Source organism: Macrosteles quadrilineatus, unplaced genomic scaffold (genome assembly GCF_028750875.1).
Source record: "Macrosteles quadrilineatus isolate MER2022 unplaced genomic scaffold, UCM_ALF_1.0 Scaffold_6__1_contigs__length_79288215, whole genome shotgun sequence".
Lineage (NCBI taxonomy): Eukaryota > Metazoa > Arthropoda > Insecta > Hemiptera > Cicadellidae > Macrosteles > Macrosteles quadrilineatus.
Genome location: NW_026542599.1, coordinates 78,040,267 through 78,068,026, shown reverse-complemented (window position 1 = coordinate 78,068,026; position 27,760 = coordinate 78,040,267). Strand labels below are relative to the sequence as shown.

The 27,760-nt window shown below is 31.0% G+C and overlaps 1 protein-coding gene across 4 annotated transcripts in view; it reads left to right on the top strand.

Annotated features, from left to right (window-relative positions):
- Positions 1-27,760, top strand: part of LOC128996390 (multiple C2 and transmembrane domain-containing protein-like) — a 212,982-nt gene that overhangs the window by 3,763 nt on the left and 181,459 nt on the right. The window lies entirely within an intron of this gene.

The window sequence follows — 27,760 nt, the reverse complement described above, 5'->3', positions numbered from 1 at the left end:
AGCAGATAGATTTGGACATTTCAATTTTACAATGAATATTCGATAGATTTAAAACGTTACCTATAATAAGTTTAAAATTATGTAAACATGTGTTAAATGGTGTATGTATAACGGTGTTGTGATTGAATAGGTGTGCTTCAATTATATGTTTTTTGGTGTTAGGTTAGTGAAAAATATAACGCACGGGACTCAAGCTAGAAGGTGATTTTCTCGCACGAAATCCGAACTATTATGCGTAAACACCTACTTCTCAGCCTTGTGACGTAATATACCATTACCATTTTATCATCCGGTGATTGACAGTCAGTCGCTGGTCGAGACTTTCCCGAGCTAGAATGCAAATGTCTCCTATAAAGTTTACGATTCCGGTAACAGTTTGTCGCCAAATCCGCTAACTGGTTCAGAGTTGACTACGGAGTGGGAAAGTGAAACACTTCGGTTTTTACCTTTACAAGATTGTTTGGAAAATTAGTGTTTTGGCAGATACAGTAATTGCATATCGTTAACTATACATAGTTTAAGACATTGATTTGTTAATTGGTGAGAGATCATTCATATTATTTTGAGAATGGTAATGCATACTAAACGCAGTTGTTTTTTATTTTTATCCTAAGTTCGTTAACTTAGGTATTTAGCCTATTAACGTTTTTTTAAGCAATAGTCCAAACCTTGTTCTAGTTACTATTTAACGTTACTATTTTTGGAATGCAGCCTCACTTCATTGTCAGAAACAGGACATGAATAACTAACTGTTTTGATACATTTCTAGTTTTTGCAATCAATTTTCAATCTTTGTGAAATACCATTGACTTGTAATATTTGTTGATAATTTAAACGCAGATTGTTGCAGTATTTTGTATTGCTAGTAAAAAATGTGTTCTTAAAAAAATTAAATAACTACCAATGGTATTGGTATTTGGGTATTTTGCTAATAGGCCTAGTGTTTCGGATTTCAGTGTGAGAGGGCGAGTTCAATACAATTAAAGCACAGACAATGTATTACAGTATTATATTGTCTGTGATTAAAGTGTTTACACAGCTTTTTATACATTATTCCACCGGTTTAAACAACAACAAATTGTTGAAAGGTAATTAATCGTTGTAGTTTGGTTAGTCATTGATCTTGTTTTGCCACATCTATGTAACATATTCCAGACAAAGGAAAACATAGCTTTAGCCATGCTAATTGAAGCCTAACAAGAAATAAAATACAGGTATAGATATCTTAGATTTCATTAATAGTTCTTGAGATAAACAAACAAACAAACAAACAAAAATGGTGGATATCTCGCTAACAAAAGCATGCCTGAAAAAAATTTTAGACTTGCTTTTCGTTTTATTTAGACCCAATAAACCTATTCCTGAATTCTTTGTACTTACGAGACACCCTGTTTATGGAGTGCCCTGTCATGACAATTAATTAATATAATGATTCTTTATTATAATTTTGTCTAGCACTATCAATTAACGCAAGTCATGAAATAGTAAAATAGCCTATTTGTTGGCAATTTCGCTGCTATTTTAATAATTAATCTGTAACAATGCTTTTATTTTAAATCAACAAAACAAAACCCGATGTCATGTTTAACTTGATGTTGAAATGTTAAAGGCAACAATACGGTTGTGATACCAAATAAACATTCAGAATAATTAATTAATGATTATGTTTGGAACAGTTCTGTTGTCAGTCAGCTGTTTTATTCGTGTAAACAGCTGTTAATGACAACAATGCCTTGTCACAGTCTGGAGTATTTTCTTGTGACAACTTGACGTGTTTTTCTGACGGTCTCCAGCGTTGTAACTTGCCATCGCCTTAAATCTATGTTGTGCATTTTTGTTCGTGCGTGTTCATGAAAATAAGTGATATAGGCTATAAAACTTGAAGGTAAGCTATGTGAATCAAGTGGATTTATTATTGGCCTAGTTATATCAACTAATTGTTAGCATGAGATCTAACAGATAAGACAATGAATTACACCATACATTTGGCTTTCCTAGATTTATTACTAATTCCGTTATATTAAGAGTTTAAAAAACAAAATTTTTGTTGCAATTAATAATAGTTGCAAAATAGAAAGCACAGTTTGTTAACTGTAGAGACTTATAGCTCACAATTTTGCGTAAAAACGGTTCCTTAAATATATACAAATATTATTACTTTGAGTATAATTTCAATGAGAATAAATCAAGACAGTTGAAACAAGTATTTTATGGTATTTCACTAGAAGAAAAAAAGAGTTCGTAGTAAAGATAGGGCTTTCACATATTATAGTGTGTTGATAGGAGTGGAAAACAATATTTATATTGAGTGCATTTTGCAGATTTAAAATGTTAATCCTATACCTTGAGTCAATATTTAGCCCCTTGTTATAATGTATGTAGCCTACATAGCATTTGATTGTATTTAGCACATTAAATTCGTGGATTGACCTAAAGGGTAGAACTATTGTCGGTATGAAAATAAAGAAATTTCACGATTGAGGGAATTACGTTTTGAATAATTATGTTACTAATGATTATGTGCAGGTTTCTGCAGCTAAGAAGTTTGTATAATACAGTGAATGCGTTTTTTTTATTTTGTGAATTTAAATTTTGTCATAATGCACTCAAAATATATGACGAAAAGTTCCAAAATAAGTATAAGTTCTTTATGGTATAAGTTCCATAGTTCTTTCTTCTAGAATATGAATCTAGGACTGTATCAAACATAGTAAATATATCTTTGAAATTGTTTTCCACTTTTCCAAAAGCTAGTTTGATCAATCAAGCTGTCTTACGCTAGCTTTTGTTGTATACATTAATATAAATTTAAGTATACTGGTACACTACTGGTAAAAATATTTTTTTTTACGAATTTCCTTAGTCAAGTAAACTATTTTCAAGGGATTGTTCCTCTTATTCTGTGTTGAAGGACAACTAACTACTTAAAACGTACAGTTGAAACCACTGCGAATCGAAAACATCTAACTTAACTGTTATTGAGATAACATCATCGCTATCGGGTAAAGTGAAACACTTCAAGGTTTCTACATGTTTTGTTCATTTCTATGCAATGTGAGACATTTAGCGTGTTTTCCGGATGATAACACCACGCTTAAGGCACGATGGAATACTGATACTTTAATGCTATTTCAAAATATTGATGTCTAGACCTCTAAATCTAAAATATATTCAATTTTGCGCAGCAGAAAACAAAATTGTAACTGTGAACTTAAGCTTACTTATGGTGATAATTGACAGGATTATACAACCGACCATTTAATTCATGAGTGATTGATTTAGTTCATAAAAAGTGAGCAAAACTGAAATAAAACTAGTTCTGTAATACAACTCCCGGAGTTTATATAATCCACCGCAAATTAGTTTCGTTTGTTCCACACTTGACAACGATGTGAAGCCGCGGCCTGGTTGCATGTTTCGGTTTAATATTTCTCTTTGCCTGTCAACATAAACTGCAAACGGTTTTGTATGTTTAGTTTATTATGTAATGTTAATTTTCTACACAATTTAGTTTCAGAGTAAAATGTAACAAAATGAAATCTTTGCATGTTATTGTTGGTAAATTATTTCATTGGTTAATAATGTAAAATAGAATAGTTTCAATTCATCATTACTTATAATTACTCTTGACATAGCAATGTTATAATTTCGAATGCCACTACAGATGAATATAATAATATAATACAGATGAATGCTAAATGAGCATAGGCTTAGTGAGTAAGATAAAAATGTGATCAGCTATTATTTTAGTCAGACCTATTTATTACAATTCCAATGATCAGTTTGAATCCAGTTTAATTTCCTTACTTTTTCAGGATCGAAGGGGCAAGCAATAGTTAGTTAATTATTTAAATATTTTATTGCATCACATTGTTGATGCAATTGAATCATGTATGTCTCATGGGCTGATGATTAAAATACGGAGAACCTTATAATCTGAGAGATCCATGTTTTTCAGAGATTGTTATAGGAGATGTAATCGCCACATACCGAAGTTCATGGCGATTTGCAAGCTTTAACTCCGGGAGTTAAGGACACAAGTTTACCACTTTCAAAATGAGTGCATATTTGGTGGTTCACTCTAAACATGTATTTCGATTGATTACACAAGTAGATTACATATTTTAATGACCTAAACTGAACGTGTCACTATAACGACAACGACACCAAATACTTGAGTTTTGGAACGAAGCCAACACAAATGTGTACCACTTAGTTTAGTTTTGTAACCCGACAAAAGTTTGGTAATTGGATCTTGCTGGTCTGGAATCGTTGACATTTAAAAGTTCCGGACATTCTAGACTTGACAAAATCTATTTATAGATTTCATTATTCTTATGACGTTAGTTGAGCATGTGGTAAGATTTTTGGAATTGATTGAATGTTTGTCGTTCAAATTATTATGCTTACAACGCTCAAACTGCGTTATCAAATTAAGTGATGACAACTTCAAAATATAACCGTGAAATTATATTCCGAGGCGTAGGCTGTATTACTTAACCTTAATTTGAAAGCTGTTAAAATGGTGCTAGGCTAATTGTGAAATCACTGCAAAATCGATACGACGGGAAATTAATTAAATACGTATTGCTTGTTACGTTAGACACTTTATAATTGGAATTAAAAAAATAAATATGAACCCCAGTGAAAATCTCCTAGGTCAAATGAAGTGTTTGTAATTTAATAGGCTACTATTGGCAGTAAAAAAATGATAAAGTTCTGTCCCAGGAGGTTCTAAAAAGTTAAATTGAGTTGAAACCATTTCTTACGGCTTATAAATAATGTTCGAAAATGGAACGTAAAACCTAAAGGTGTTGTAAAGTTTCTCTTCAAATTACCTAACTTTTATTTATGATGATCAACTGCTTATTAGTTATTATGAAAATATATACTGTTTTATGCATTATAATTAATTATTGTTTCAAAAGTTTGATATTATAGCTCAAATAATCAAATTACAATGAATACGATTTCAAATCGTGTTGGTTGAATAAAATTATCAGATTTTTGTGCATGAAACGCATTATCATGTAGGCCTAGTGATAACAAAACGACAATATATAGATACAAAGCTGTTCCATGATAATATCATTGACCTTATATCTACACTGTGTAGATATAAAGTCAATGATAATATGCAAAACAAATTTCACTACGCAGTACTGTGTTGTTGAAATACTTATCCTGCATATAAATTATCTTACTATAGTAAAAATGCTTTTTATACTCATGGGAACTCAAAAAAAATTTCATATTAATAGTGTTGCTTATTACACTAATTTTGATTTGTTTTTGAATTTTGGGTAGCACAGATGCATTTGTTCTGTCAAAACCGATGATTAGCAATTCGATATTGAAGACAATTTTCGTGAAACAATTTGTGATTTTTAATGGAATATTTACAATGATTTAGGCCTATAACAGAATAGTGGGTTTGGCGGAATTAACGTGGAAGAGTCATAGACACTAGGATTCAAATACCGCTAGAAATATAGGAGTTTCATTATATGATGGATGAATGTAGAATGGAGTGAGGTCATATTAGTAGCTTTGTTACTAAGATCAGCTGTTTTTACTAGTCCTTTTAACTAAACACCAATCATCAGGGATAGAAGGATCCAGTTTTGAACCGTTTAAAAGCTACAGATATTAGGATGGATCGGTGACTATCAACATTTGGTAATCCCTTAATACGCAGAAATAAAATGTAAAATCACCATGTGATAACCTAAGGGTAATCCATGAAAAATCAGTTGGAAAATATTCTCCTTCGTTCGTAATTTAAATATATCTAGCATAGGTATTATTTTGACGATTTACATGTTCATTTTGTATATTTCTCCAGGCATAATGTTTTTTTTCGTAATAAGTAGATTAAATGTTAATAATGCAGCCACAAATCCCTACTTGAAATTGACTACTTGAATGAATTAAATTACTTTGGTACAACACACTTTGGTAAACTTATAATGTTGTTGAAGTGTATAATTAAACAGGTAAGGCGTGGGCGATGACATGGTTTCATGTCCTTGTCCGGTAGTTCCTTGCCCTTCATTCATTCCTCCCCCTCCCCTTAACCCCTCCCCCCCAAACCACTCTTAACCTTCTTAAAACCCTCCCAACCACAGTCCGAGTGTCTCATTAGTTCACTTGCTAAAACGGATTTTATTTAACACGTTTGCTGCCTAGTGAAGCCGTTAGAACGTTAAGCACACATCGTTAAGCGATACTTATCTTTTCAGAATACATCTGAATATGTGCAACAAAACTTGGAAATAAATTATGTGTAAGGATAATTTACATATACGTATGTGTTTAGTTCTTTATGCTGATCTTTTCTTTTAGACTGTATATGCCTAATATTAACAACAGCTGATCTTTGTTAAACAAGAAATAATTTTGTAAACATAAATATTTCTTTCTGGTTCTTTTGTTAACATGGTGTATTTAAAAATAGGTATTTACCGGTTGAGTTGTATCCAGTTTTGATCGCAGATATGTCAACCGGTACCGTGTGTGTGACAGGCCTGTTAAATTTAGTGTTTGTATTTTCGTTCAGTGTTAAGTGTTCGTGTTATGTGTTTCTACTGTGACGACGCTGCTTTAGCTGAATCTGTCTGATTATGTCATTATACTGTAATGCTGAAACGGCCGTAACGCAAGCTACAACATGTTGAGCTGTAGAAAAAGGTAAATACATATTTTTAATTATATCGCAACTTAGGGGCAAAAATGGCTCACTCCTTGTTCTCTTTTAATTTTCATTAAATACACATAAACACTCTACAGTATATGATGGTGATTTGGGAAGAAATTCTAAAGACTTTTTACAGAGTTAAAAAGGTTCAACCCAAAGACGTAGTCGGCTGAAATTAAATGGAACAGATCATTTACTTAATAAATACAAAAATATATTTTGTATACATTTAAGCTAACAGAAGAGTAGGCCTAATGAATTGTAAGCCAAATAAAACACAATACAACTCCATAACACGTTAGAACAATTTTAATCAAATGTGCACGACACACACATATTTGGATGTTACTTATACTATTAAATTAATAACTTTCATCTAATCACTATGCCTGACATCCTTTTTAAGCCGTGCTTTTCGCAGCAGTATTTTTCGGAGTTATGGCTTTCGGCTAAGTGCCATGCACAACGTAGTTTGGCTCTGGTACAGTGTTCGCTCATGATAGAACGTGTAATTGTGACAGGTGTAGTTTGATGAGTCACTTACAGGTGTCAAACATCTTCGTCTCGACCTTGAAACCTTCTGACTCACACTACAGTACAGTATCGCAGTGTCATTTGATAATCTTTAGTGAAATATCATTGGATTTTGGATAGTGAGATCATATCCCATCTAAATATAAAAAAATGAGCTAATATGAAAAAATCTCCCTTAATTTATATACGAAGATGGGACAAAACAGATGCTGTAGTTTACAAAATGTTGTCCTTTTACTTTGACTTGGTTAAACATTATATTTGAAAAATCAGTGATTGAAACTCTGTTGGAGCCTGCTTTAACATGGCCCCCAGTAGAATGGGATACTTCTGTCAATTGTCAAAGATGCTAAGTAAAGTTATTTCTATTTACTCATAATGTGAAACTCGACGAATTCGTTAAATCATCACAATTCGATGTATATTATTTGAATGTTTGTATATCATAAACCAGTCGCTTAAACTATAAACATTGCGTAATTATGTCAAAACACCGAGTGTAACAATCAAGTACACCGCGACATGGCTTTTCGACAAACCACATCAACCTCTGGCTGCATGTTAATTAGTTGTTGATCCTGCGATACTCAGTCAGACATCCCACATAGGTCATATATTTTTGCAAAAGGTCAGGGACCAAAAACATGAATTTTAATCTAACTTGACCCTCGAAGGAGAATTAGAAGAGAATTTGCTTTTTGAATCTATGATTGAAGGGTCCAATTTTCATTCGTTAATATTGTAAGTAAACAAGTGGTACAAATACACGCCATAAATATGGACCAAATATTAAAATATCTAAAGCGTTAAACATTTCGTTAAGTTATTCATTTACGACCTAAAATTACTGAAAGTTTTTGCATGCCAATAAATAAGCTATCAGTAATAATTTGAAGAATGTTTTTTGAGGAGCTTTTTAGTACATTTAACTTAATAGGTAGCTCTCGAGCAGAATGTGAACTTTGAGGACAAAAGAGCTATTCTTATGTAGGAAGCTTGTTTGAACTGTGAGAACAATGCTGTGGTTAACGATTCTTTTGTCTGCTACTTTGTTTTTGCAGCATTGAAAACATGCTTTGGTATTCAATACCTGTGGACGAACAGTTGATGTTCAATTTTTGTTTAGACTCAATTCATCTACTACGGAAACATTGTTGGCTATAGCCTAACTCACTACTTACATGCGCGCTATTTTTCCGGAAAAATTAAAAAAAAAATTTGAATTTAAAAGCCGCGAACGACCGCTAGTGTTAAACTTGAGAGAACTAATGAAATTAATTATTACTTCATTATTATAATTAGATGTTTAATCGAATTTCATCGAGATAAAATGTTAACACACGCTCTGAATACAATTGTTTCAACAAAGTTATTTCCTTAGGCTCTTAAGTAAATACTGTACTACATTTCTTTTGGAAACGTTCGCTAAAATTGCTTAAAGTGAAATATTTATTTGCCACAAAATTCTCCAGGTTGGTATGTACTTAGAGTAGTGATCTACCCATACATTCGTTAATTACACTATGGTAAACAGATTTTGAACGATATCTTGTTAATTAGAACTTTAGAAGCCACAGCAACAACAGTTGATCTGATCGTATGTATCCCTTCAATTTTTCGTCGGACATACACGATACAATTAAAAAAGCTAATTTAGGAATACTTAGAAACTTTTAAAAATCAACAAATTATTTAAAGATTCCCGATTAAAAATTGCAAAACAGTCTTGTGTTTTTCAGCTTGGGAATTATTTAAAGAGAAAAGGATATAATAATTAGTTATTTCCTTGAGTTTCATCATCTTACTCCTTGGGGACGTTTAAAATTCTCTAAAGCTAAAGTAGATATTTAATAAGTAATTAAGTAGAAAACTGCCTCACATTCAATTTAAGGAAAAATATCACTTTTGAAACGTTCTATTATCAGTAGTAAAAAAATTAAGGTAACGTGAAAAATATATGTAACTGGCAATTTGAGTATAAGATACTAAATCCACGTCTTTTGTTTAAGAAGTTGGTAGCATTTTTAAATCTTCCATTTGGCCTTTCAAAGCCTAGTATTTGGAGCTTAAAAAAGAACAGTTTAAGTAGTGTGGACTGAACTTTACTAAAAATATTTTTTGCGGCTGGTAGATTCGAACCTACGACACCATTACCGCAACTTTATCGACCCGCAATGAAATAAAGCTTGCGTGTATTATGAATCATAGAAGTGTTTTTAGCTATAAATTGTAAATTGTAATTAATTCATTTCAGATTTAGGTACTCAATAAACCAAACAAATTGTTATCGTCAATTTAATTATTCCGCTATTGAAAAGCTAGCGATGCTAACGTAGAGTATTGCATATTACCTTCGATGATTGAGTATGTAGTTTAAAACGCGGGCGCATGATAAACCATATTCTATATTGCCAAGATACAGAACCAATATATTGCAGTCACTGAGCCAAACATAACATAGAAACCCAGGTGTTTCAACTTTTATACTTTTCATCCTATATTGAATTCTAAGCTACGGTATATAACTTAAGTCGAATCTTATAGTTGTGTATCTATATTTAAAGCAATAAAACTATAAAAATAAACGTCCTCGAAAACTAGTAGTAGGTTGACATTGTGTTCCACAAAGATTGCCTCTCCCAACAATATTTTCACCATGGATCTTTGTGTGACATTTTAATTTAATTTTTACACATTTAGTCCCCCCAAACCCCCTTTAACTCATACTATCCAAATTCTATCTATATTTTTAAACAAATTTTAACAATTTATATTTATAATTTCTTAATAAAAAAAAAAAATAATTTCAAATATTTCTCTGTAATGCATGTAGTATATATATTTGGATATGTTAAGAATCTGTTTCTAGTTTTAAAATTTTGTTGGTACTTTCCTGTTAAAGGGAACATTCATTATTATCGATGAATTTTTTTCGATATATCGATTTACATTACAAATTGAAATTGACAACTGATCTTGTTTAGGCTAAAAGTCTATTATATGGATTAAGAAATGAATCTGTTGTAAGTTAAGCTAACCTAACATAACCAACCAAACTTGCTGTACCATTTAAAAATTCCGTTTGATAACAGTAAAGGCAAATAAAACACGGAATTTTTAAATGTTACAGTAAGTTTGGTTAGTTATGTTAGGTTATTTTTTTGTTAACTGTTTCATTGTATTATCGTTTGTTGATACTGGACAAAATTGATCGTAGTTGTCAGCTGATATTTTTCAATTTGTTAATATCGATATATCAAAAAAATCATCGATAATAATGAATGTTCCCTTTAACAGGAAAGTACCATTTTGGTATTCTGTTTTGGTCTTTGGCTGAGTATTTGTATGTCTGAATTTTAATAGTTAAGTAATCTTCGGCCTTTCTATAGCAGTTTGAATCTAAAAAATTGGAAAAACAAAAAAATTAAATATCTATGACATTTTTCATGAACAGTAGCTTAAAAATAAATTTTCTTACTAAAAAATGTAATGGAAAATAAACAACTTAAACCTAATACTAATTTGAACGTGTGATTATTTAGCACCGCCATGTTACGTAATGGTAATTGAAAACTAATAATTAACCTGGGAAGACAAAACAACTAGAGTGGAAGTTATGGCTTCATAGTGATTGGAATCTGTGTGTTTGTTTTGCTCTGATGACTCACAAACTCAGAAAGCGATGTGACATTTGCGAACAGCAGAGGAATATTGTATGTTATTCCGCTGGGAAAACTGTGCCTTTGTTATTATTCTGTAACTAGAATGACATGTTCTAGCAATTTTATTGTAATGCTTGTGTTATGCTTTTTATGAAGTTAACGTGTGCTTATTGGTCATTAAGACACACTGTTCAGGATTTGGTGATTACAAAATTAAATCACTAAACAAATTAGATGGGTTGAAAGAGATTCAAAAGTTGATACAAATTTACTACTACAACTATTTTTAGTACTACAATGTAATCTACATTATTAGGATATACACAGACTATATCAACATTAGCTAATCCATTCAGATGAAAATTCCAAAAGAAGTGTATTTAAATAACTATGAGATAATTTAGTAGCCTATATCTTGGCTTAAGACCAATTAAGTGTTACTGAAGGTTTATCGTTATTAAAAAAAAATTAATGTTATATTCATATCGGTGATTTTCAAATAGAATAACACTTTTAGCAAACATTATTAAGTAACGTAAATGATTAGACACCATTTTGGATTTCAAATACTTCTGATACCTTTTAACTTTTTCAAATTTACGTTTTACTGCTGACACGTCAAAAATGTGTATATTTCATAGCTATGAAACAAAAGTGTCATTAAAACAGTTGGAAAGTCTTCACGTGATCCGAAATTCTGTTTGAAAACAAATCTCTTCATTTCAACAAAACGCTTTTTGACTTTGACTTACGATCTCTTTAAACACGGGCTCAAAATCAATGCACCATCGAAGAATTTTATTCAAAATTTACAATTGAATTAATATTTAAAATATCTACATACAGTAATTATAAACTACTCAATCACAGTTTGATTCTATTGTAACAAAAAAATCTTAAATAATCCTCAAAAACATGTAACATATTTTTTCCACTGCATATTAACTATAGTGTAAGAAGTGTGGTAGAATATTAATTTCAACATTTATGGGAGAAAATGGTGGGAAAAGAGCATTGCCCTTTTATCAGCAAATAACTATCGAGACTTTACATTGCATGATAACACTCCACGATGCACAAGGAATAATACATTACACAATATGCTGAACACTGTATGATATAGAAAACATTTTGCTTGAGAAAATACTCGTGATCTGTTACTAACCACAGTCCGAAGGGGTTTTTTTAATTTGTTTGAGCTATGCAGTAGTTTTTACCTCATTAGAATCATGGATGTACTAGAAAAAACATACTCTAGAAAATAACTAGGCCTACTAAATAAGATCGCAGTTATTTCTAATGCCTTTTTACATTTCATATTTACTTTGTATATTTTTAACCATTGGTTTTCTATGTAGTTCAACTTTACAAAAACCCCTTCTCAACTCATAGCTAATTAACTAACAGATAAACATTTGTATTTTAACTACTAATCTAGCAGCAAGAAACCGAAACTACTAAATTACAGATAAGTTTAAACAATTATTTCTCACTTACCCAACTTAAAATGTAATCATCTCAAATTATTGTATTTAGATGTGGAGAATATGATTTAGACATCGTAAACTTTTATTAGTAACACAGTAATGACCAAGTGATGATTTGTTTTTATTGTACATATTGTAATGATGCTTTAGCAGTAAATATGATTTGTTACAGTTAGTTGCATGTTTTTAACTTGGCCACACATTGATAAGAAAAAATAGTCATTTAAATAAAACAATATGGATAGGAATCCTTGTACCTAATCAAAGGCAGTATTCTTAAAAAGTATCAAAATCAGGTAGTCTTGCGTGTTTTGCTCGGGACCTAATTCAAAGCTGATTTCTTAACAAGGCTTAGTTAGTGTTATTAATTTCCTCTTGCAACAGTTTGCAGACCAAAAGTCAAAATTAAAACTCAGTTGAGATTAATAAACAACGTAATATGTATTTATAAGTAATTATACTACAAAATAATGGTTTTAAATTCAACAAATTTTTCCGACTTAATTAATTCAAATAACTTCTGGTTTCAGTTTCCGGTTGTTTTGGTCGCAAAAAAAATTTATTTCTATTACTGAAGAAGGAAAAAATGATTGGCTTCAGTGCTTGTTTGTACAGTTTAGAAGCTTTTAGCGGTTCAAAACTAACTGTTTTCACCTGTTTTGTTCATGTTTGGGAATGTTATAGGCCAAATAGTCATGACTAAGTTCATGACTTAGTTATAATAAGTTAACCAGTTCATAGCGAGTGAACATATTTGGGTTAAGTACGCTCAGATACGGTAACTCACCATATAATTGGGTTAATACGGTAACTGACAAGATATCATTGCCATTGTGTAAAAACCTTACTAACATTAGGTCCACTTAGATTTGGTTAGTAAACCTTCCAAACTGAGCTATTGAAAGCTGAATTAAAACCAACAAATGTCATATAAAAGAAAAAAAAACAAATGATAAACAAATACAGAAGTTATAATTAATACATTATAATCAATATATAATGTAATCAGTACAAAACTTCACATAATTAATTTAAATACGGTTGATTGTCTGTGAAAGCAGAGATTTGTTTTGTCCGTGCCAAGTCCAGCATAATGAGATGTCCTAATGAGAAAATTAATTTTAAATGAAGTCCCATTAAAAGTAAAGCCCGAGTGTTTAAGGTAGGCGAAAATGTTAATTAATTGCTAGTTTTTAGAAAAGTTGCTAACGTCTACGTGTACTAACGTGTATTAACGTTAAATATACGTATTGCATGCTAAATTTCGCTCATTAAGTTTACGAAGTGTCTATTTACAATAACATACAAACGACTTGGTTCCATCGTTACAATGGTCGTTATTTCCACCTGCAAGTTCTACGTGATAGACACCTGAAGAGGGAATCAAACACTAAGTGAAAACGTTCCCTATCTTACAAATGTTTTGGGGCAATAATAGAATCGAACTAGACTCCTCACCCACCAAAGTCAACGTTTTAACAGCTAGGTTAGCATACAATGTATATACGTTTATTTTCACCACAAACACCACAACACGGAATCTGGTGAGAGCGTAGACAGTTTAAAGTTCTCGTCCGCGAGGTCTATTGATAATCGATTGAGTTGAGCATTGTGAACGTAGTGGCGAGAACAAAGCATTTACAGTACTACGGTTGTGAGAGGGTTAAAGAAAGAAAAGTTTACAATTATGAACTTGAGTACCTGAACCATATAAAACAGATTTGAAGACAAGATGCAAAGGAGTTTGATATTTAAATTTATTTTTGCTGGACTGTATGTTCCATAGAAATGCATTCAGTATACATACACGTTTGTACCCATAGTTTAATGGATAAACAAAGTTTTTGTTTATAAATCAAAGAATTAGGATTTGATCTATTAGGCCTAAATGGTGTGAAGTGATAATACCTATTAAACTAGTTTAAAGACAAGAATTGGCCAAATATAAGGCCAAAATTGACCTAACTTGCTTAATAAGGTCGTCATAAGAAGTGTACGGTTCCAAAATAAGTAACCGTAGAAGCCTATCTAGCTAGATTGCTTAATATGAATTTTATTACTGAAATAAAAACTGCTTATAATCACTTTTAACAAAAAATAATAATAATGTGAAAGACCTGGTTCCAAATTTGGATCGAAGCTTACAAGTAATTTAATTCTTAAGAATAATGTATACAAATCATTAGAATAAATCTGAAAAGTTGTCAGCAAAGCGCTGTTTAAAGTGAAGTGTTTACCAGATAAATATTTAAATAAGCATGACTAACATTAGACGATCGTTATTGTTCAGTTACCCTGGCCAATGCCTAAGTAAACATCCCCTTGGTTAGCCTGTATGAATAATGCAACAAGAATTATCGTTTCGGACCCAGCGTAATACCGTGTAATATTTCACAAAGTGTGTTTGCGGTTAAATATTTACCACACGAGTTCGTTATCTATTTAATTACGACTTGCAGTTAAAGATTTACGATTTAAAATACCATGCTAAGCAAGTCTCTAGTTGATACTTTTATATTGAAACATCATCAATTTGTGAGTACAAGATCATTTATTCCCAGTGTATATTGTGCCAGGATGCTTGTGTGCGCTCAATAGTTTGAATTTGAACGGATTGTGTTTTTGGCCTCTGGGGAGGTCAAAACGAAAGATTAATTTGGTCCCGGGTCCAAGTCTTACCATGAGACCTATGGTAATAGTTTATTAGTTATATAGAAAACTCGCTAAAAAGACATTGTGTAAAAGATGGGATTAATATATTTTAATGATTGTCTTTGTTGCCGAGTAATTGTGTTTGTCTTCAAATCTGAAGGCTCGTTTGGTCTCAAGCGTTTTTGTTCCATACCCAGATCTGCATTTCTAAAAAAAGGTTGACGATAGTACTCAGACAAAATTTTGGATTGTTCTTTTACAAAAACTTAAATTGAATACACACTAAATATATATAAAATAAACGGTATCAGCAATCTAATTAATACTTTCTCTCATTAGCTTCTCTCCTTTATCATGGGTAAGCGGTGGGAGTAACTATGATATTTTATAGGGGAAATCACAAGTTGCAATACATTTTGAACCGTACTACAGGCGTGGTCTTTAGCTCTGTATATATCCCCACAGACAGACACACAGACGAAATCCACTTTTTTGGGTTCAGGAGTACCAAAAAAGGATTTATTCTCTTAAAACTCAAACTCGAAAATTTTGACGAAAACAACACTTTCTCCATTACTATGGAACAGGGAAAAAAAGAAGTAATAATGAATGTATAATGAATACAAAAGTCCACTTGAATATATTTATATGAAAATCATACATGCTATATACATAAGTGAACGAGTGGGACATGTATACGAGAGTAACGTTTCTGAAAGTGTCCTCTCTTGTTCCATAACATCTCCCAAAGGTGTTATTCTTTTCTCGGCTCAAAATGTTCAGTTTTATCGTTGCGTGTAACAATTTGAACGTCTGTTAAACGGGAATGGTAAGATTGTTGTACGGGAATGGGCTAAATAGATAACCCCCTGGTATAAAGGAATTAACATCAAAGTACACCCCTTGAAGTATAGTATTTACTATACATTTTCCACAGTCAATATATTATTCTTTTGCACAGTAATATTATTTCGTTTAATATACAATGTGCGATTTACTCGAAAATGAGAGCATAATAATAGACTGTATTTGTACCGAAATGTAACTACGACTGAATGCAGAATCATTAAGACTAACCTAAAGAGAGTTTCTCTATAAGTAGTATAAGCTACGTATTGTGTAATATAGAATTTTCTGGGTTAATAAATACATAAAAACGTCTAATTGTGAACGATACGAGTAAGCTTTTGTGTTGTTATTATTGCCGATAATTTTATTATAATCATATTATAGAGTCAAATATGTCTAGAAAGTATTTCTTTACCTTATCCTTGGATGGTTGGTTAAACTACATGTTTCATGGAGACGTCCCATCTTCAGGTTTATCCTCTTCTATAGTTAATCAGAAAATTGGAAATTGAACATAAAAAACACGTTCAGTTATAAATTTCATGGATCATAGAAGAAGATAAACTTGAAGATGTGACAGTCACTACGAAACATGTATTTTGACCGCACGTCCGTTGGTCGCTTCCGATATTAGAAGGTAAAGGTAGTACTCTATCAATATAAACTAATGTCCAGAAGTAGGACAATCAATTCTAAAATATGCCTCTCGTATTGTAATAATCAATTGCACTATGCATGTTCTTAAAATAATGCTCATACGCTCTACTAAATAATGAAGGTATACAGATCTAAACGTCCGTAAAGTCTGAGTAAACAGAAGACAGCCAAATAATCTGCTTGGGAAGCCTGTAAAGCTCATTTCAACAACACTGTGTCGCTGAGATAGAGATTCATCCTAGATATACAGTATCCAGGTTAGATGTGCAAATGCATAATGGACAATAGTATACAGAAGAATGTGTTTGCCCCACCTAATTAAACAATTTAAGTAATGAGTAAATTTTATAGTTTTTCTGTGTACTTGTTGGTTAAATGTGTTTGCTTTTATTCCTCAAATATTGTTGAGTTTTCGTTTATTCTGGAATGTAAGTAAAATTTATGTTAGAAAACTCTTGAATGTACAAAACTCTTTTTCCGTGTTTTAATTAAGGGTTTTGTTTCAGGTAAGAAAATTCAGTTTCAGTTCAAGATTTTTAGCAAGTATACGACGAGAAGCTATTCTTGGTAAGCTTCAGTGTTTTTATATCTTGCTCACAGTTGTAGCTTGACCGTGTATATATTTTTGGTATTGTATCTTGTGATTTTAATTCAAGTTGCTTATTAATTTTTCAATAACAAACATAGCTTAAAACCTTTTAACTGTTGCCAGTAATATGAAACCCATACAACTTAAAAAAAAGGTTATTTACTCAATATCGGAATATTAATGAACATTATATAAAATCCCCAATAAAATAATAACTCATCCAGAATCACAGTGTGATATTCTCACCTTGTTGTTTACATAACACTAGACTTGGCAGAGACCGATGTTGATATAGAAGCCATACTCAGCACATTGACAAGCCTTTGATAAGGTCAATCAATACAGTCCATTGTCTCGTTTATATCATCTTTGAATGGAAATAAATACAGTAGCAATTATGGACACGATTTTAGTACAAAATTATTGATCTAAACAATAAACCTTGTAAGTTATTGCACACTTTAGATACCATCGATTTGTAATTGTATGTACAATTTGTTGGTAGAATTGCAATATTTTCCCACAGGGTTAGACTACGTAAATAGATTTGGTGGTATTGATAGGTATCAATATAATTATTGATTGTACATATACAATATAATATAATTATTTTTTACATTGTAATCCTTCTAGTAGATTTTAAATTGAAATCATCCTTACCACATTGAGACCAATGAGTTATTTGTTAACAGTTTTTATTTATTTTTCGTTAAAAAAATAATTTTTAGGTAGCCTACCTTATAAGAACGAAAATACAACCACGGACACTATTATAAAATTGACGGTTAGAAATAATTGAGAATTTTCAGTTCAACTAGAGACATACGTATGACGTAACCATTATTAACGAATAATCTAAATCAAGTTATACATTTTTTAAATCAATTTGTTATGTATTTATAAGGATTAGGCCTACATATTAAAATTATCGGAATTAAAACAATATTTTTAGGTTTTAACTGTAAACCAACATCTACAACTGCAAAAGCTCTTAGGTATAATGCAATTGTATTCCCATTGAAAGAGAATTATTGGTCATAATAGTGTCAGTTGAACAGTTATACGACTGACATACAATATTTCTGAGTGGCTCTCTATTGAATTATTTGATCAAATATTCATATGTGTGCATTACATTTCTGCCCAAATTGCATGCATGTAATATTTTTCTGTGCTGTTCACCACGTTTTGAATTTGTAATGTGTTATCGACGTATTTCACTGAAATAAGCGTTCAAAAGTCTTTATGATTATTAATGTTAAAAATGTCATTAAAGTATAACTTGTTAAACTGGTTTCTTTTTTAAAACCGCAAGTACCTGTACCTACATAAGTAGTATGAACCTTCTGATTCATAGCAATCCCCAACAAGAATATTCTTGTTGTTTTTTGTTTGTATGTGGAACCTTATATGCGTTGATCCAAAGACAGTAGTACCGTAGACAAATCGAATTAAATACATCAGACCGACAGCAGTGCTGCGGTTAGCATAAGTTCTGGCGTCCACCGCTGGGAACGCCATGTTGTTAAGACGCACGCACTACATAATCACACGGCACTCCTAGCGGTGGACGCTGAAACTTATGACACTATCGGTCTATATATAATTAAATTTGTCAATGGTAGTACCAATACACTTAGTCAAAACAATGGTGCAACAAAATTGCTGTTTGGCAGACTTGAACCAGCAACGTAAACGTCCTTACCGAGCTTGGTAATGGTGTAATACACACTGAACATTGTGATAATTCTTTTATTTGGGTAACAAGAGTTATATGATGACAAAGCCCTGGTATAAGTCACACAATGACAACAACACGATAAATATTCTGAAAACGTGTTTTATTGCATGAATAAAAAAATCTGAATGATTTTTCAGAAACGTTGAGGATAACAATTTACAGTGAATGTTATTTATAAATAATTAATAATTCAACACCTAAGGAGACATAATATTTTGTAGATAACTTTACTTAAATTCCAATCACAGAGATCCAATTAACCTTGTGTCAATCCCATCTTCGACACGATGCTCATGAATAATGTCTCCATCCCAATCCGCTATTATCATAGTAAACGTGTAACGATGGTGCTTTGCAATTTCATCAAACTGTAATTAATTTTAATTAAAAAAGTTCAAGTACTCCAACATGGTTTGATTGAGTTTCCATACCATTAACTGTTGTGTTATTTAATTGCAACGATGGTTGTACTTCGTAATTGGATAAAATATTTTTTAGTACAAAGTATTGTCTGATTATTGAGTTTAAAAGATAAAATATAATAAAACAAGTTGTATTCAAGTATTGCATAGGAAGTAACGATTTTAACTGAATGTAAAATTAACTAGTGTCCCTGTTGCTCGTATTCGAGCAATTGCTAAGTATTAAAGGCGTTATTTTAAAACGAATAACAGTCATAATTTCTGATGACTTTGAAAGATTCGACTCAAATATTTTGGAAATACTCATGATGTAGGTACATAACAGATCGATATAATCACAATTTCTTGTAAATATTTTATCATTTTTTTTTTAAAGCTGATCTTGTTTTTTTTTGTGTTTTCTACAAATAGCCTTACTCATAGCCGCATAAGGTTGCCCATAATAACATGATAGATAAAAAAAACATTTCTATTTCTTCTCCTTGGTGGTGTTCTATGACTTTCCTATGTTTCCATAGTTTGCAAATGGGCTCTTTCAATGATTAATCAGAATATGCAGCACAGTGTTAATCCAGTTTTCTTTTTAAGATATCAATTTATCTAGGCTCTCTCGCTTTTTTCCATTGTAATATTTACGTCAACCCAAATTCAAATAGTAAACATTTCATTTCAACCAAGTCAGTAAATGTTTGTAACAAACTGTTAAATTAGCAAACTTATTGACTGTTCACAAAATTAACATATGTTCTTCTTCTCACTTTTAATTTCTGACAACAGCTGGAGTTTCATAACAACTTTTGTTTCCCATGTTAATCTTATGGAGAAATACGAAACTTTGAAGGGCTCCAGGGCCTCACTGTCTAATTATTTCCCTAAAAAGAAAGTTTCCTGCACAACTTCACGTTACGCTATTTCCAATGAGACCAAAAACATGTGAATCGGTTCAGTAGTTTCGGAGGAGTAATTGTCACAAAAATCCTGCTTGCGTATTAAATAAGTAATAGATATTTATCACAATTCAATCAATGATTAAACATGAATATATTTTTATCGAATACAATTAAGTGAATATTTTATAAAAAATATATTAATGGAAAAAATCTTAGCTAAGAATGAAGTCGTGTAAAGTGTGGTTTAAGTTCATGTAAATAAAAGAGTCCTGTAATAAATAAGTAAAAATACGATATAGTATAAATGTCCTATATAATATTTGATATGAATCTTTATTTACTCTTAACTGACAATGCCTTGTTGTTGTAATAAAAGAATAATAATGATATAGATGCGTTAGACTATACGAAAAAAAGAAAATACCCCCGCCGCAGCAAACCTGCCGACTAAGCGAATTTCCATTTGTCTGAATTGATTTTCAGTTAAATATATTTTAATAACATTAGGTTTAACGAGTACCTAGGTTTGCTGCTACAAGGAAACTAATAAAGTGTGTTTTTGAGTAAAATATTGATAGCTTAGTACAAAATAAATAAATTTGCCAAGTTTGATCAAAATATATCCATAAACAAGCAAACTACAACATTTGACTATATTCTCCATAAGAATAACATGGGAATTTTAAATTTACAATTTTTTTAATTTTCTCCGTTACTAATAATCGAACAAAAATACTTTTATATACTAAAAAATTTGTTTTTTTAAGTTCTTTAAAAAGGTCTAAAGAGAAATCGGGAAATTTTGTGTTTTGAGGGTCAAAAGTGAGAAAAACCAATTTTTACCCCATAAAACCCCCCGTAAAGCCCCGTTCCCATGGTCCGATCGTGCTGGTTCGCGAACTCATTCAAGTTTATCCCGCTTTACACCTTTAAACCAAATTTAATCAAAATCGGACAAAAATTACTCAAGTTATCGCGTTCACGGACGTATATATATATATATATCTATATATATATATAAGTCTATATATATATACATATATAAAAATTTGAACGAATGGTGTTTTTGGCCTCTGGGGACATCAAAATGAAAAAGTAAATCGGTCCCGGGTCTAGGTCTTACCGTGCCACCTACGGTAATAGCTACTTCCCTATAGGGAAATTCGCTAAAAAAACTTAAATAAAAGGGATCAGATAGTCCTTAGACAAAATCCCTAGATGGATCTTAAGAATTGTAATACAGGATTGTTAATGTAAATAAAAACTACGCCACGTACATTTTTTATCCAATCACCAAAAATATATTTGTACAAATTTCCATGTTCACTAGTTACGCGATGATAACTAAAAACTGAAAAATATATATTTTACATTTGGCTAGTTATGACTTGTTGGGTAAAGAATCTAATTTGATTTGTGTTATATGCATATAATTTATTATGAATTATTTTATAAAATAGTTAAGAAAGGATCGAAGTAACTTTGCAGAGCGAATAATGGATTTCCTCTGAAAAGCTCAGAAATCCGCTTATAAGACATTATGTGACGTCATGCGATTTATTTTTGACCTTTGACAAATTGAATCATATGAAAAAACAGTTCTAGCTAACATATGTAATAGTTTTTAGGTTAGAAATCTTTAAAATGTTTGGATAAAATAAGTACATCCTAAAATTACGTATTTTGTGGAATTTAAGTCATATGATGACTCAGTGTTTAATATAATACTGTTTAGTGTTTTCTTTGAAACACCTCAGCATTTATTAATATTGTTTTTGTACTAAAAATAAAGTATCGTACTAAATCAATACATCATAGTATAACTATGAATATCAAAATGGTTTTGAGAAACCTATTTAGGCTTCGTAATTGTTTTTAAAACCATAATTTATTTTTGATTGAATTGCGTAAAAAAATAGTGGGAATACGCTAGCTACTGAATATAGGACTGTACTAAATATACAAAATCATAAAGGAAATAACGTACGATAAACATTTTATGTTAATCCGGTATGTTTTAACCAAATAGAATACATTTGAAGACAGATTGTTTCGCTTTTTTCTTTGCTTGATACAATAAGGCTCAAAAAACTTACCAAAATGGTCTTGGTTTAGCAGCCCCTAAAAACTAGTTGAAAAAAATTGTATATTTCTATAATAATTTAAACAGGTTAAGGTTTAAAATACACTATTTGTTGTTTAAATTAACTTTTTATTTATTAAGTTCTTGTGAATTTGAATAAACTATACATAAAACTGATAGTTTTCTAACAGGTTTTCAACTACATACCGTCAGTAATATCAACCAAATGACAAGCATTTGCGCTTCATTAATTAAATGACACGAACGTAACAAAACAGTGTCTCTGTGTATTAATATTTATATTGAAATTAGCGTTTTGTCTGGTTTATAATGTTATAACATTGATCTATTCTGGCTTTTCACTCAATTTATTACGTGACCATTTGTTTCGTGTTATTAAAATTTATATATAAATGTATGTAGAGAAATGTATATAAAAATTATTAAAAATTCAGAATAATCTTCAGCGGGAAGGTAATTAATAGATTTATATGACTAGAGAACCGAATACAGTGAGCTAAATAATAGAGAGTCAATCTAATGTAACTTTGAGTGAAATTTTAATTGTATTTGCAAACATGAGGAGTATACAACACTACATCATACAGCTAATAATTCAATTAAAATAATCAGCTCATCAATCTCACTCGATATAATACCATCTAAAATCCAATTGAATATTTTTATATCCGTATGAAAACTTAATTGTACCAAAATTTAGGGCCTACACATTATAAGATTTAATACAAGCCAAAATTTATTTTTATTTTTGAATCCTATGGTTTTATTATCATTTTAATAGAGTTGTGGTTTATTAGATAAAAAAAATCAAAATGTCTCATAGCATTTGAACATGAAAATATAAAAAATACACATTTAATAAAAGCTATATTTTTTGCCTATATAAATACAAAACACATGTGTACTGTATGTTGTACAAAAAATAATGGACTGAGTGCTTTTATTCTTGTGTACAATTATTTAAAAAACTGACATGGTTTTGGCATTCAGTCCATTTAAAAAAGTTAGTTATATAGGTTAAATTAATCTAAGTTATAAAGATACATTGTAAAAATTCTAATTCGTATTATAGTGGGCTATAGTAGCTTAGGCTTCATGTGGCTTTGTTTTCAACATTGTTACCTGCTAACAAAAAGTATAAAAATAAATAAAACCTAAATAATTGGAATATAGTATTACAAAATGTATACTTCTTTCATTAAAGATTTGGAACCAATAATTTCCGCCTCCTAAACATTGAAAAGCTCGTCAGGTTTCGCTGACAATAACAAGTCATTGGCCAAAACCGGATATTGGGTTTGGGAAAGTCAATAACAATAACCGGAAATGGTCAGCGGTCTCGGGCGAATCCTCGTGACCGTATCATCAGGCTAAAGCAACTCATCAAAGGCACAATTTGATGGGTAAGTGTTATTTTTCAGTCATAGTGAAAACAAGTACTGTAATTGCAAATGAATGAAGTAAAGATTAAGGTTCGTCAGCAGCAATGTACATCGATGGCCTCATAACTTAATAATACAAAATATTAATGAGATGAAATAGTATTTGATTAAAAATAGGGAAAGTACCCTATGCAATGATTTAATACAGATTTATGAGCCTTTATCAATGTGTTCAGGTAGTTTTGTTTGAATGGGTTATTTCAAAGGCCTTAATTTTGGCCGAGCAAATTTGTGGAAATATTTATATTAATGTTAATATTTTTACAGACCATCACAGTACAGTATAACATTATGAAACTTTAAATGACATGTTATTTAAAATTGTTCACCGCAGTGCGTACAATACTGTATCGTAGCTTATACGTCATGTTGAGAACGACTTGGCATCGAGTCAGGGGAAAGCTAGAACAATATAATATATCTATAACATTTTTGTAATTTTCTTAACTGAACTGTATTTTAAAATTTGATATTATAATTAGTTGATCCTATTTTGGGTTTACATCGTAATTAAATTAATCTAATTTAGCTTAACCTGTGAAACTTAACATAATTAATAAATAGATTGTTATAGCGTTCAACGTCTAACTTGATGAGTAAGTATTAAGTAGCTTATTGTTGCTTGTAACTTACAGGCCTACTAAATAAACATATAATATAAAATTATAATAGCCTCCGAACTGTACAAATTGTTTTATCGTTCCGCAAATCCTTCACTTGAATATTTTACATGTATCCAAAACTATACATTTTACTACCAGAGAAAGAAACTTTGGGCTGTAAAGAAAAAATATTTCGTATTAGTAGGCCTACTGACACAGCTCAAAATAAAAGTCTCCGATTAAAATTGTACCGTCAAGTATATTTAAATTTAGGTACTATAATACCATATATATGCAGCTAAATTATTATCAGTTAAATATTGTGTGCTCGATTTAAAATCCAGATGAAAGCCAGATACCGATTCATTTATTACTCAAAAATGTTAGATTGAAATAGAAACTCGCATTTTGTAGGCTTAAGTGTACTTTGGTAATTGATGTGTAACAATAGATGCTATTGTTTACACGCAGTTAATAGTTGCTATTAGTTAGTTGATCTTACAGTTTAGTTTGGTTGGCAATCTGGCGTATGAGACAGAAGTCAATAATTAGCAGTCGCTGCATTCATTTTAATTCCAAATCATCCTATCTCTATATTAATAGGTAAACATATATCTTACAAACATTATTTCCCAGCTCGTGTGCTTCACAGGGAAAATCTACGCATACTGTTAGAAAGATATTTTTTTGTAAATGTGCAGAATTCCTTTATAAATTAAAATAAGCTCAAAACAAGCACACAAAATGAATTTAAAATAAAAAATAAAAAACCTAACATGGGTCTTATGGGTTGCCATGCTGGTGACAAAAAAAATATATAAACAGAAAATCAAAACAAATGGAAGAAATTACAATCATATGTTTTATTTACAGCGTGTGATGAAAATAGAGAAAACTGTATATTACGTATTATTTTTGGTCGAGTTTTCGACCACTGGACGACCTCTAGTATAACTATAAAATAGAAATGGACTGTGTACTTCTCTACATAGTAAAATGTTTTCCAAATAAGAAAATATTTATTAACCTTTTAAAATCGTTTATCATATATTTTTGTTCTCAATTTTTTTTTAGTTATGTTAACAAATAGTATTGTTCCCTGATTCTTGCTAATGCTACTTTTGATAAACTATCAATCTTATTTCCAAGTCTTATAGGCTTATCCAATATACGAAGAATGTCTGGAAAGAAGACATCAATATTTCAAGCTGTCTTCAACCGGTGAGGCAAACATGATTTATCCTTGTTGTGAAGAGAGAAAATCTCAGTTTACAACAAGAGTAGTTATTCAGTAGGCTATTCTACTGAGGGCAGTAGAAACGATGTTTTGTACACCAAGTCTCAAAATCTGGAAATTCCTTATACATTATTATTCCAATTGAGTTGGATGATTCAATTCTGGTGAAAATATGGTACTGCAATACCATCGAAGGTAAATTACAACTATTGTGGAATAGTATGGTTCTCCAGTGTGGTAAACCGTAAACTTTACAGGAAATTATTTATTGAGTGATGCACTCGTGTTATATTAAAAGCATGCGAAATCCCCTAACTGATAAGTATGTATTATCGCGAAAATATACAACAATCAATGCCGAAAAATGGTATCCTAACAAATCTCTCCCTTTACTAAACAACTTATAAATCCAGTGTTTGGAAAAAAATAAAATAGATTTAATATAATACTGGAAGAGAAAATATAGTTGAAACAAATACTTTCAGGCAACAATAGCCTCAGTACAGACATTAAAGTGTTCACGATACAAATCTAGAGTAATTCATTTAAGGAAGAACCAGCTTTCTTCATGGCTTGACGAACGGCCCAGGAAATTCGTTAACGTTTTTCAAGTTTAGGTTTTGTCTTCTTTTCTGTTCTGCAATCTTCGTTAAGTTCATTCATCAAATGTATATCTATAATATTTGTGGGCAATTTATGCAAATTTTACAGTAACTGAAAAGATGGGATGACTGAAAAAATACTAAGTGTTATTAGTATTTCGAAAAAGTCTACCAATATTTTAGAAAAATCTGTAAAGTCTTCTAAAAATAAGTATCAATGAGGCTTTGAGTTAATTATTGAACTATAAAATCCTTCTTCAGGTTAAATTATCTGCATTCTAAAAGCTGTTTCGTTAAGTTAAATACTGTATAGTGTTCTCTTATCAAAGTAAAGATCGCCGGTTTGATTAAGATAAAAGTCAGTAGCTTTTTGGTGGTTCAAAAATGGACCATAGCTTCTTGTTCTTGGTTATTGGGTTTTCAATAATAATGATCCTGGCTTGAAACGTGTCTTATATTTTAGTAACACAGTTACACTCCATTCTACACTCACTTTGCAGTAATATCCAGCATAAAGTATTAGCCAAGAACCTTTCATCACTCTACATTCGAAAATAGCCCATTTCCGTACAGCTGAGATCTTCAAAAATCTTCAATTTCCGTACGCAAAAAACAAATATTGATCAGCTGACTTTTCCTGACATAAACAAACAATAAAAATGTCTGACATCAACAAAGTTACAATCAGCTGAATCTTACACTAAAATTAATTGTACAGCCGTATTGTGTTTAGATTACAAAATATCATAAAAAGTATCGTTCAATACTCGTCACGAAATGGATCACTTTCGTGAATACTGTAGTAGTGAAATATACTATTTCTGTCATAAAGCGATTTTTTTCTGCGTAATGCATTACGGTGATATACAAAGATACATTTTGCGATGGTAATCATAAAATGATTGGATGGATAATATTTAATCTCCCTTGACTGTTAAACTCTTCATAGATCAGCCGAGGCTTGGTTAAGGTAAAGGTTAGTTAACTCCCTTGGATTCAAGACACGTTCCACTGTTGCCCGGGATTCAATTTAGCTATCTCAAAGTGAAAAGCTTGAATCCAGCAACCACAATCAAAATAGACGTAGAATGTCGAAGTTACAACTGTTCATGCTCCAAACTATCGTTTTCTGTTACTGGCTCCACTGGACAAATCGACATGGGTATTTAGTTATTTATATTTTCTTGGTAAACCATAAACCAAGTAAGACTTTGTATTTTTCATCGATGATAAATTTTAAAGGAAAGTTTTGTACACAAGTAACGTAATACGATATTGGGGACCAAATACTTATCTATGCTACTTTGCAGCGACTAAATTGATACATAACTGAAGATTTCACACTTTAACTCCCAAACATATGCTTTTCCAAATATATAAATTTTTAAAATCCCTGACGATGTGGTAAAAATGTATTTGCACTGCCAACATTGGTATTCAGTTATAAAAATGTGTCTTACTATAGTATTTCATCATTAATATGATTGAGTAACATGTTCAATATACTCAATGTTAATAGTAATTACAACTACTATATCCCATGTTCCTTGTATTGTACTATGTGACATGTAACCTCATTAGTCGATATTGGTA